Source organism: Scyliorhinus canicula, chromosome 6 (assembly GCF_902713615.1).
Source record: "Scyliorhinus canicula chromosome 6, sScyCan1.1, whole genome shotgun sequence".
Taxonomy (NCBI): Eukaryota; Metazoa; Chordata; class Chondrichthyes; order Carcharhiniformes; family Scyliorhinidae; genus Scyliorhinus; species Scyliorhinus canicula.
In genome coordinates, this window is record NC_052151.1 from 143,820,676 (window position 1) to 143,834,553 (window position 13,878).

Consider the following 13,878-nt stretch of genomic DNA (forward strand, 5'->3'; position numbering starts at 1 on the left):
AGTCTTGTCATCGTTTTGCAGTGTGCTGGGGCATTGTCCTTCATGTGCCGAGTAGTACCATTGCGTACAAGTCGTTGTTTCATTGCTGTTGTTTCTGTCGTTCCTGTTTTTGTTGTTTTCGTTGCCGTACTTGTTGCTGTTTTTGTCGTTTCTGTCTTTGGTGTTGGCACTGTCGTTGTTCCTGACTTTGTTGTTTTCGTTGCCGTTCGTGTTGCTGTTTTTGTTGTTTCTGTCTTTGGTATTGTCGCTATCTTTGTTCCTGACTTTGTTGTTTTCGTTGCCGTTCTTGTTGTTTCTGTCTCTGTCGTTGTCGCTATCTTTGTGCCTCACTTTGTTGTTTGTCTTGTCGCGCTTCATGTTGCTTTTGTTCTTTCTGTTGTCGTTCTCGTTTCTGCTGTGCTTCTTGCTATTGTTGTTGGTCTTGTCGCGCTTCATGTTGCTTTTGTTCTTGCTGTTGTTTGTCCCGTTTCTGCTGTGCTTCTTTTGACTTTTGTTTTTCTTGTTATACTTTATTCGTGTCCCGAGTGGATAATTTGAGTCATTGAGCATTTCGTCTCGAGAGTGGTGCGAATGATCTGATGTTGCATCGGTGCAGGTGACATCAATCATTTGTGGAGAATTGGATTCCTCATCTTTGCTTTCTTGGTGCTCCTCTTCCGGAGTCAAATTCTTCTCGATTTCATTTGACGCGGTGTCTCTGGATTCTTGGCGCTCCTCTTCTGGAGTCAAAACCTCCATGATTACAATTGACGTGGTGTCTGTGGACTCCTGGCGCTCCTCTTCTGGAGTCCAAATCTGCATGATTTCAGTTGACGTGGTGTCTGTGGACTCCTGGCGCTCCTCTTCTGGAGTCCAAATCTGCATGATTTCAGTTGACGTGGTATCTCCGGACTCTTGGTGCTCCGCTTCTGGAGTTGAAATCTTCATGATTTCCGTTGATGTTATCTCACTGGACTCCAGGTGCTCCTCTTCTGGAGTCAAAATCTGCATGGTTTCTGTTGGCGTGGTCGGTCTGGACTCCAGGTGCTCCTCTTCTGGAGTCAAAATCTGCATGGTTTCTTCTGGCTTGGTCTCTCTGGACTCCAGGTGCTCCTCTTCTGGAGTCAGAATCTGCATGGTTTCTTTCGGCATCGTCGCTCTGGACTGTTGGGTGGCCCGACTCTGTGCTTCTGTACAGACAAGCTGAGAACTGTCAGTCTCGCTGTGATCCTGTACGTCGAGTGCGATCACCTTGTTACTGTTCTCGCATGCAGTGGGTAGAGGTGCATTGTCTTCTTCTTGTTCATGTGAGCTTGTTAGACTTTCATAGTCTGCTTGTGGTTGCTCAGATACTGCGGGTTGACCTTCATGGTCTTGTGCATGCATGGTGTCAGTGGTTAGATGTACGTTGTCTTCTTCTTGTTCCTGTGAGCTTGGTAGACTGTCATAGTCTGCTTGCGGTTGCTCAGATACTGCGGGTTTACCTGCATGGTCTTGTTCATGCATGGTGTTCACCAGGGAGTGTTTGCTTGCATCCCTTTTGGAGTCTTTCATTACTCGCACTGTGGAGCCTGTCATCGCTCGCTCTGTGGAGTCTTCCTGTGCTCTCTGTGTGGCGTCGTCTTCGTCTTGGGTATTGCTGTCATCCAATGTATCGACGAGCTGCCATGGCCTCATGGTGTTGGATTCATCTACCATGAGTAGAGTCGTGTTGAGCTTTGCAACGGTGTCGCTGATGCTGTGATCAGCATGTCCAAATAACTCCTCCATGTCTAAGTAGTATTCTTTGATACCCATTTCATCTTCGTTGGCTTCTTCTACCACGAGTTGATTCGTGTTGAACTCTGCGACCGTGTCGCTGATGCTGTGAGAAGCATATCCGACTGACTCAGCCGTGTCTGAGCAGTATTCTTCGAAAAACAAATCATCCTGGTTGGATTCTTCTACCACAAGTTGATTCGTGTTGAACTTTGCGACCGTGTCGCTGATGCTGTGAGAAGCATATCCGACTGACTCAGCTGTGTCTGAGTAGTATTCTTCGAAAAACAAATCATCTTTTGTTGTTTCGGAATTCTTTTTGTTCTCTTCACTTTGGGTGGCGCAGACTGCTTTTTTCAGGGTGTTGTGCAAGTTGTTTTTAACTGTTGGTGTAAGTTCAGGCGTTTTTCTGTGTTCTGAGGCAAGAAAATTTGTGTTTACCACTTTAAGTGTCTTATTTTCAATTTTCGGGCATTTCCCTTTTAAGTGGGCGTGATCGGGATGCTCAGACGTCATGACGTCACGCGCAGGAATGCATTGCGCATGCGCAACTCGGCCTTCCTCCTTCACTGTGCGGTTTTGTTTCCATTGCGCATGCGCGGCGTGCGCATGCGCATTACGATCCGCGACCAAAACTTCTTTTGACTGCGCATGCGCAAGCCGCGCATGCGCATCACGATCGGCACCGCGATATTTTTTAAACTGCGCATGCGCGGCTTCCGGTTCCGGCGCATGCGCAGATGCAATTTGTAGTTCTTTGCTTACCGGAGACTGCAAAATGTGCTCCAACGCCATTTTTTGCCGTTTTTCGTGGATTTCAGGGATTTTTCTTGCCCACCAGGACTCTCTCTCCAAAACTTGTAAGTAATTTTCTCTTCCCGATTTGGACAGGGTTTCAGCGTTTTGGCTTTGTGAGAAATTCTTGTCATTTCTTCTTTTTGATCTGTACTTTTCATTCGCGATTTCTTGCTCTTTTCGTGATTTTTTAAGTTTTGCATCACTCAGTCTCTGTGCAGTTAGGACTCTGAGTATGTCTTGCTGTTCAAATTTCTCACAGTACTCTTCAAATTTGTTTAGTAACGTTTGTAAGCTGTTTCTGTCTTCATCTTTTGAGTATTTAAATCCATTATACACTTTCCTATTTACAGGCCCTGCGGTGAGAATTGCTATTTTAATGTTGTCGGAGGCGTCTTGTACCCCATTAGCTACGAGATCAAAATCAAACATTTGTTTAAACCTTTTCCAGACACCTCTTACATTGCCAGTCAGGTCTAGCTGCTCTGGGTATCCAATCCACATCCTCGAATTAGCGATGTCTTCCCAAGTCAAATGTCCAGTAGGAGATTTCCATGCCATTTTGAGCTTTCTGTATCTGCCACTGAGTTGTCCTGTAGTAAGCATCTGAAGCCACTCCTGGGTACCATGTGTTGTTACTCGTGTTTTAATAAAGCTCGTAGTCTCAAATGTGGAGAAGATGCTTTATTGTGAGTTCGTTCTCTCTTCAGAGCTGTTTCCTAAGGTTACCTTCAGTGTTCCTAGCTGGCGTGTGTGTTGTGTATCTGTGTTGCTCCAAGTTCTGCCCTCAGTGAAGTGTGTCCTCACTTCCTGTCCCCGTCTATTTATATGGCTCTCCCGTGCCCCCTCTAGTGTTTGCTCAGTTGTATTGCATCTAGTTAACTTGTGATCACCACAAATCATATCTGTATACTTGTAAGCTGTTCATCATATCTCGTTATTTACATTGTGGTCTTGCTTCAACAGCCTTTTTTGCATGCCATCAGTATGCTTAAACTACAGCTTCTTTGACCCCCTCTCTCAGGCCCATGAGAAGCCTCATGGGAGAGGCTCAATATCTGAGCCCGAGGAACCTTTTGAGCAAAAATTAAATCTGACTTACCTGGGCCTCTTTGTGGCCAGGACCCTCGTTTTTGTTGGAGGGTTGAAGATGACAAATTAAACGTCAAGACGTTTGCAATTAGGTCCAGTCCCTCTGGGGCAGGTGGCCATCTCGTGCCTGCATTCAGGTAAGTTAGATATTGGCAAGTGAATGTGAACACAGCAGAAACCCGCACAAACGTCCGCCCAGCGCCACCCCCACTCCAGCATTTTAACCTCCCACCCCTGCACCATGAGTTTAGAACATAATGCTCGAATGTTTTACTAAGTGGACAAAATATTTTTATTATGGAACGGCCACTTAAACCTAAGGAGTGGGTGGCACTGTCTGCTGGAAATTAGATGTGTTCGCAGCCCACTGCATCAATGATGCACAAACACTTGGAAATTAAACTAGATAATAGCCACATGTGAAGTATTAATGGTCAGAAATAGTACAAAACAGTTTACAGTTAGTTGAAGGTATAGAGGTCCGTTGGGATCATCGCACTGAATTTGTTAATTACATAATGGGCGCTTCAGTCATACAAATATTTTGTAAAAGCCTGTCTTTCAACAAAATAAGATCAGAATCACATGGCATTAACATCACGTTGGACATCTTTGACCTGGACAGCATAGCTCGTTCTTCACAAATGAATTTTAAAGATTCAGTAGCTTCAGGAAATATTTGGTTCTCTTCGACACAATGAAGGTACTGAAACAATCTTCTACCCTCAAAGGGCACGTCCAATTTTAGAATGAGCTTCACTCTGGAGAAAACAAAGAAATATTTGTCTTTCTTTTTACTTTACTTTATCCGATGCAAAAATTCTCTTTAAAACACATTGTTTTGCTTGTAAATAATAGTACAGTTTCAGTGAATGAGCTGGGTTCTGATCATTAAATCAGAATGCAAGATGAATGAATGCAAAGAGCATCTGTGTGTTTTTTTTTAAGCTTAGATGTGTGACCAAACTCTATTCTCAACATTGACAAGTGTGGGCCCCAGGATTGAGTGAAAAGCATCCTGGGAGCGCAAAGCAATGCGACAGTCTTTCTTGATTTCTTATATGACAAGCAATCTCCTGGAGGAACTGAGGGATTAGAGATTTAGAGTAAGAAAAATTGTTATTTAAAAACTAAATTCTCGTAATACAGGTGAGGTAAGAGTGACTGCCTTTGACATCAAGGCAACATTTGACCAAGTATGGCAACAAGGGGCCCAATAATTAGAGTAAATTAGAACAGGTCATCACTGCAGGACTTCCTCAGTTGTGTGTTCTAAATCCAATCATCTTCAGCTGCATTATCAATTACCTTCCTTCCATCATAAGATCGGAAGTGTGGGTGCTCACTGATGACTGCACAATGTTCGGCACAGATCTTGAAGGGGTCCCTATCCAAATGCAGCAAGACTTGGACATTATCCAGGCTTACAAGTAACATTTGACCCACACAAATGCTAGACCATGACCATCTCGAACGAGAGAATCCAACCATAGCCCTTGACATGCATTGACAGTACTATTGCTGAATCCCCCATTATCAACAATCTGTGGGGTTACCATTTACCAGACACTCAATTGGACCACCATGTAAATACTGTGGCTATGAGAGGAGGTCAAAGGCTACGAATCCTGCGGCGTGTAACGCAACTCCTGACTGCCCAAAGCCAGTGTACCATCTGCAAGGTAAAAATCAGGAGTGTGATGGAATACTGCCCTGGATAGGTGTAGCTCCAACAAACACTGAAGAAGCTCAACACCATCCAGGATAAAACACACACACTCTCACACTCACTCACCCACACACACTGACCCACTCACCCATACACACACTGACCCACTCACATTCACTCACCCACACACACTGACCCACTCACACTCACTCACCCACACACAGTGACCCACTCACACTCACTCACCCATGCACACACTGACCCACTCACACTCACTCACCCACATACACTGACCCACTCATACACTTACTCACTCTCACTCATTCACCCACATACACTGACCCACTCGCACTCACTCATCCACCCACACACACTGACCCACTTACACTGACCCACTCACAAAATCCACTCACATACACTTACCCACTCACACTCATTCGCTTGATTTGCAACTCTTCCAGAAACATTCAACCCTCCACCACCAACACACAGTGGCAGCTGTGTGTACCATCTACAACAGGCTTGTCTGAGAACAGCCTGTGATGAATGTGATCAGTAGCTGCTATAATGGTACCTTACCTTTAATGCGTTGGCCCTTTAAAACCGGGCTTGAAACCCTGGGGGACCCCGCCTCTGGCTCCGCCCCCAGGAAACGGTATATAGGATGGGGCTCACTCGGCAGCATATGATGAGCACACTTCTCGGCTGCTGTACTGTTCTCAGATGATTAAAGCCTTTGAATGATCTATCTTCTCTCCTGTGTCATGATTGAGGGTATCTCACAGCCCGAAGTCCCTCCATGAGGTCCCCTGCAGCAGTTTTCAAATCCCAGTCAAATGGTGAGATTCAATGAAATATTTTTCTTGGAGTTCTTCCACCAATCATGAGTGAACTGGCTCCTGCTTTTGCTTCTGATTGGTGGATCAGTGAAGCTATCAGCAGCAAATGACCAACAGTGTCTGCTGGAAGAGCAGCAAACACCACGGGCGCGATTCTCCCAGAGGGGGAGAAATCGTAAGGCTGGCGTCAAATCCGGGCGGGTTTGACGCCAGCCCCCCCCCCTCCCCGACCGGGAACCGAATTTCGTTAAGCCCGCTTGCCAGAGTTCGCGCCGGCTGACGCGTCATATGACGTCAGCCGCGCATGCGCGGATTGGAAGACTCCAACCCGCGCATGTGCGGATGACATCATCGCACATTTGCGCGAAACCCGCGCATGCGCGGGCCGGGATGCCCCTCAGCCGCCCCGCGAAGTGATACAGCGGGGCGGCGGTGGGACAAAGAGTGCGCGGGCATCGGACCCGCTGCCCGCGATCGGTGCCCACCGGTCGCGGGCCCATGGCACCCTTGGCACGGCCGTGGTACTGCCGTGCCAATCGGTGCCATGGTTTTAAAAATCGGGACTTTACGGCCGTTTTTACGAACGGCCAGACCAGGTGTGTTTGCCGTTCGTAAAAACAGCCGTAAAGGGCTGGGAACTCGGCCCATCGGACAGCTGAGAATCGCTGCTGGCCGTAAAAAAACGGCGGCAGCGATTCGTGTCGGGCGTTGGGGGGGGGGGGGGGAGAATAGCGGGAGGGCGTCGGACTAGCGTGGCCATAAAATTTTACGAGCCACGCTATTCTCCGCACCGTCGTGAGTGCGGAGAATTGCGCCCCACATTTGTGAATGTGCAGAGGACTGTTGGACCAAGGGTCAGGCTGGAGCCCAGGCAGCTAGGGCTAATCTGACCCGAAGACCAGGGAGGGGGAATTCAAGTCGGGTCAGGTTATGACCTGAAGTCCGAGGTCAAAAGAGGCGATGCTGTGGTGAATGTATGTATGTATGTATGTATGTATGTGTGTGTGTGTAAGTGTGTGAGTGAGGGTTGTTTGTGTGCGAGTGAGCTATTAAAGGTGGGTTTGTGTGTGGCAGGCAGCAAATGAGTGACAATGTGTATGGGTGGGGGCGAGTGAGTGTGGGTGGGGGGTGAGAAAATGAGGGTGAGTGTGGGTGAGAATGAGTGAGTGTGTGGATGGGACCGAGTAAGTGTGGGTGGAGCTGAGTGAGTGAGTCTGGTGAGTGGGTGGAGCGAATGAGTGAGGGTGAGTGTGAATGGCAGCGACTGAGTCAGTATGGGTGGGAGTGAGTGAGTGAGTGTGGGTGGGAGTGAGTGAGAGTCTGAGGGTGAGCGTCTGTGGGTGGGAGTGTGTGAGTGTGGGTGGAGGTGGGTGTGGGTGGGTAGGGGCGAGTGAGTGTGTGAGGGGGAAAGGGTGATTGAGCATGAGTGTGGGTGACGCAAGTGAGGGCATATGTGTGAGGGAGTGGCTGCAGGTGGGAGTGAGAGAGTGAGTGAGCGTGTGGGTGGATGGAAAGAACAAGTGAGGGTGAGTGGGCGTGAGTGTGGGTGGAAATGAGTGAGTGTAGGTTGGAGCTAACAAGTGAGGGTGAATGAGTGAATGCGAGCGAGGGCGAGTGAGTGTGGGTGGGAGGGCGCGGTGGGAGCGAGCAGCTGAGGGTAAGTGTGGTTGGGAGCGAGCGGGTGACACTGACCCGCTCACACTCACACACACACACTGACCCACTCACACTCACTCACACACACTGACCCACTCACACTCACTCACACACACACACTGACCCGCTCACACTCACTCACACACACACACACTGACCCGCTCACACACACTCACTCACACACACTGGCTCACACACACTCACACACACACACACACTGACCCACTCACACTCACTCACACACACACACTGACCCGCACACACTCACTCACACACACACACACTGACCCGCTCACACACACTCACTCACACACACTGGCTCACACACACTCACACACACACACACACTGACCCACTCACACTCACTCACACACACACACTGACCCGCTCACACTCACTCACACACACACACACTGACCCGCTCACACACACTCACTCACACACACTGGCTCACACACACTCACACACACACACACACTGACCCACTCACACTCACTCACACACACACACTGACCCGCTCACACTCACTCACACACACACACACTGACCCGCTCACACTCACTCACACACACACACACTGACCCGCTCACACTCACTCACACACACACACACTGGCCCACTCACACTCACTCACACACACACACACTGACCCGCTCACACTCACTCACACACACACTGACCCGCTCACACTCACTCACACACACACACACTGACCCGCTCACACTCACTCACACACACACACACTGACCCGCTCACACTCACTCACACACACACACACTGACCCACTCACACACACTCACACACACACACACTGACCCGCTCACACTCACTCACACACACACACACTGACCCGCTCACACTCACTCACACACACACACACTGACCCGCTCACACTCACTCACACACACACACACTGGCCCACTCACACACACTCACACACACACACTCACTCACACACACACACACTGGCCCACTCACACTCACTCACACACACACACTCACTCACACACACACACACTGACCCACTCACACTCACTCACCCACACACACACTGGCCCACTCACACACACTCACACACACACACTCACTCACACACACACACACTGGCCCACTCACACTCACTCACACACACACACTCACTCACACACACACACACTGACCCACTCACACTCACTCACCCACACACACACTGGCCCACTCACACACACTCACACACACTGGCCCACTCACACACACTCTCACACACACACACTGACCCACTCACACTCACTCACACACACACACACTGACCCACTCACACGCACTCACACACACACACTGACCCACTCACACTCACTCACCCACACACACACTGGCCCACTCACACACACTCACACACACACACACTGGCCCACTCACACACACTCTCACACACACACACTGACCCACTCACACTCACTCACACACACACACTGGCCCACTCACACTCACTCTCACACACACACACTGACCCACTCACACTCACTCACACACACACACTGGCCCACTCACACTCACTCACACACACACACTGGCCCACTCACACTCACTCTCACACACACACACTGACCCACTCACACTCACTCACACACACACACTGGCCCACTCACACTCACTCTCACACACACACACTGACCCACTCACACTCACTCACACACACACACACTGACCCACTCACACTCACTCCCCCACACACACTGACCCACTCACACTCACTCTCACACACACACACTGACCCACTCACACTCACTCTCACACACACACTGGCCCACTCTCACTCACTCACACACACACACTGGCCCACTCACACTCACTCACACACACACACTGACCCACTCACACTCACTCTCACACACACACACTGGCCCACTCACACTCACTCACACACACACACACTGACCCACTCACACTCACTCTCACACACACACACTGACCCACTCACACTCACTCACACACACACACACTGACCCACTCACACTCACTCCCCCACACACACTGACCCACTCACACTCACTCTCACACACACACACTGACCCACTCACACTCACTCTCACACACACACACTGACCCACTCACACTCACTCACACACACACACTGACCCACTCACACTCATTCACACACACACACTGGCCCACTCACACTCACTCACACACACACACTGACCCACTCACACACACTCACACACACACACTGACCCACTCACACTCATTCACACACACACACTGGCCCACTCACACTCACTCACACACACACACTGACCCACTCACACTCACTCACACACACACACACTGACCCACTCACACTCACTCACACACACATCCTGGCCCACTCTCACTCATTCACACACACACACTGGCCCGCTCACACACACTCACACACACACACACTGACCCACTCACACTCACTCACACACACACACACTGACCCACTCACACTCACTCACACACACACACTGGCCCACTCACACTCACTCACACACACACACTGGCCCACTCTCACTCATTCACACACACACACTGGCCCACTCACACTCACTCACACACACACACTGGCCCACTCTCACTCATTCACACACACACACTGGCCCACTCACACTCACTCACACACACACACTGGCCCACTCTCACTCATTCACACACACACACTGGCCCACTCACACTCACTCACACACACACACTGGCCCACTCACACTCACTCACACACACACACTGACCCACTCACACTCACTCACACACACACACTGGCCCACTCTCACTCATTCACACACACACACTGACCCACTCACACTCACTCACACACACACACACTGACCCACTCACACTCACTCACACACACACACTGGCCCACTCACACTCACTCACACACACACACTGGCCCACTCACACTCACTCCCCCACACACACTGACCCACTCACACTCACTCACACACACACACTGGCCCACTCACACTCACTCCCCCACACACACTGACCCACTCACACTCACTCACACACACACACACACTGACCCACTCACACTCACTCACCCACTCACACTGACCCACACACTCATTCACCCACACACACACTGGCCCACTCACGCTCACTCCCCCACACACACTGACCCACTCACACTCACTCACCCAAACACACTGGCCCGCTCACACGCACTCACACACACACACACTGGCCCACACACACTCACTCATCCAAACACACTGACCCACTCACACTCACTCCCCCACACACACTGACCCACTCACACTCACTCACCCACTCACACACTGGCCCACTCACACTCACTCACACACACACACTGACCCACTCACACTCACTCACCCATACACACTGGCCCGCTCACACGCACTCACACACACACACACTGGCCCACTCACACTCACTCACACACACACACTGACCCACTCACACTCACTCACACACACTGACCCACTCACACTCACTCACACACACACACTGACCCACTCACACTCACTCACACACACACACTGACCCACTCACACTCACTCACACACACACTGACCCACTCACACTCACTCACACACACACACACTGACCCACTCACTCACTCACACACACTGACCCACTCACACTCACTCACCCATACATACACTGGCCCACTCACACTCACTCACCCACATACACTGACCCACTCACACTCACTCACCCACACACACACTGACCCACTCACACTCACTCCCCCACACACACTGACCCACTCACCCACACACACACTGACCCACTCACACTCACTCACCCACACACACTGACCCACTCACACTCACTCACCCACACACACACTGACCCACTCACACTCACTCACCCACATACACTGACCCACTCACACTCACTCACCCACACACACACTGACCCACTCACACTCACTCCCCCACACACACTGACCCACTCACCCACACACACACTGACCCACTCACTCACTCACACACACTGACCCACTCACACTCACTCACCCATACATACACTGGCCCACTCACACTCACTCACCCACATACACTGACCCACTCACACTCACTCACCCACACACACACTGACCCACTCACACTCACTCACCCAAATGCACTGACCCACTCACACTCACTCCCACACACACTGACCCACTCACACTCACTCACCCAAATGCACTGACCCACTCACACTCACTCCCACACACACACTGGCCCACTCACACTCACTCCCCCACACACACTGACCCACTCACCCACACACACACTGACCCACTCACACTCACTCACCCACACACACACTGACCCACTCACACTCACTCACCCATACACACACTGACCCACTCACACTCTCACCCATACACACTCACCCACTCACCCTCACTCAACCACACACCCACCCACTCACACTCACTCACCCATTCACTCACTCACCAACACACACCGACTCACTCATTCACCCACACACACACTGACCCACTCACACTCACACCCACACACACTGATCCACTCACACTCACACCCACACACACTGACCGACTCACACTCACTCACCCATACACACTGGCCCACTCACACTCACTCACCCATACGCACACTGACCCACTCACACTCACTCACGCACACACACTGACCCACTCACACTCACTCACCCATACACACACTGTCCCACTCACACTCACTCACCCACACACACACCGACCCACTCACACTCACTCACCCACTCACTCACTCAATCACTCACACTCACTCACCTATACACCTCTTTCTGAAATAAGCAAAATACTTTGGACGATGGAATCTGAAACAGGGCCCGGAATTTCCCCCTACTTGGCGGGGCGGGGTGTCCCGGCGTTCCGGAGTGGGGAGAACCACTCCAGCGTCTGGCCTCCCCAAAGGTGCAGAATTCTCCACACCTTTAGGGGCTAGGCCCGCGCCGGAGTGGTTGGCGCCCCGCCGACCGTCACGAATGGCCTTTGACATCCCGCCAGTCCGCGCATGCGCCGAAGCATCAGTGGCCGCTGACGTCACCCCATGCGCGGTGGAGCGGGTCTCTTCTGCCTCCGCCATGGTGAAGGCCGTGGCGGCGGCAAAAGAAAAGTAGTGCCCCCATGGCACTGGCCCGCCCGCCGATCGGTGGGCCCCGATCGCGGGCCAGGCCACCGTGAGGGCACCCCCCGGGGTCAGATCGCCCCGCCCCCCCCCCTCCTCAGGACCCCGGGGCCCGCTCGTGCTGTCTGATCCCACCGGCACCAGAGGTGCTCTGATGCCCGCCGGCGGGAACGGCCTGTCAGTGGCGGGACTTTGGCCCATCGCGGGCCGGAGAATCGCCACGGGGGGCCCGCCGACCGGCGCAATGCGATTCCCGCTCCCGCCGATTCCCGGGTGGCGGAGAATTCCGGCCACGGCGGGGGCGTGATTTACGCCGGCCCCAGGTGATTCTCTGATCCCCAGGGGGGGTCGGAGAATTCCACACAGGAACAGAGGAAGCTGGAAAAAAATCAGCATGTCTGGTACCATCTCCAGGGAGAGAAAGTTTTGATGAAGAGCCAAGAGAACTTGAAATGTTAACTCTGTTCCTCCTCCCCCCCCACCCCCACTCCTCACCCGAGAGATGCTACCAGTCCTGCTCAGCTTTTCCAGCATCCTCTGTTCTTGATTTTCTGAAATTTAATGATTGGCCCCATGAGTGAGAAAAATATGCAAATTTGCACCCCCCAACCCCGAGCAAAAATGTTGAGCAAGCCTAATCTACAAGATGCACTGCAGGAATTCATCAAGACTCCTTAGGCAGCACCTTCCAAACCCATGACAACCACCATCTCACAGGGTAAGGTCAGCGGATCACCACCTGGAAGTTCACCTCCAAATCACTCACCACCTCAACTTGGAAATATATCACTGTTCCTTCACTTTCGCTGGGTCAAAATCCTCAACTCCCTCCCTAATAGCACAGTGGGGGTACCTACACCTCAAGGACTGCCGCAGTCCAAGAAGGCAACTCACCACCACCTTCTCAAGGGCAATTAGAGATGGGCAACAAATGCTGGCCTAACCAACGACGCCCGCATCCCATGAATGAGAAAGAAAATGCCTAAAGTTGTGCTAGCTG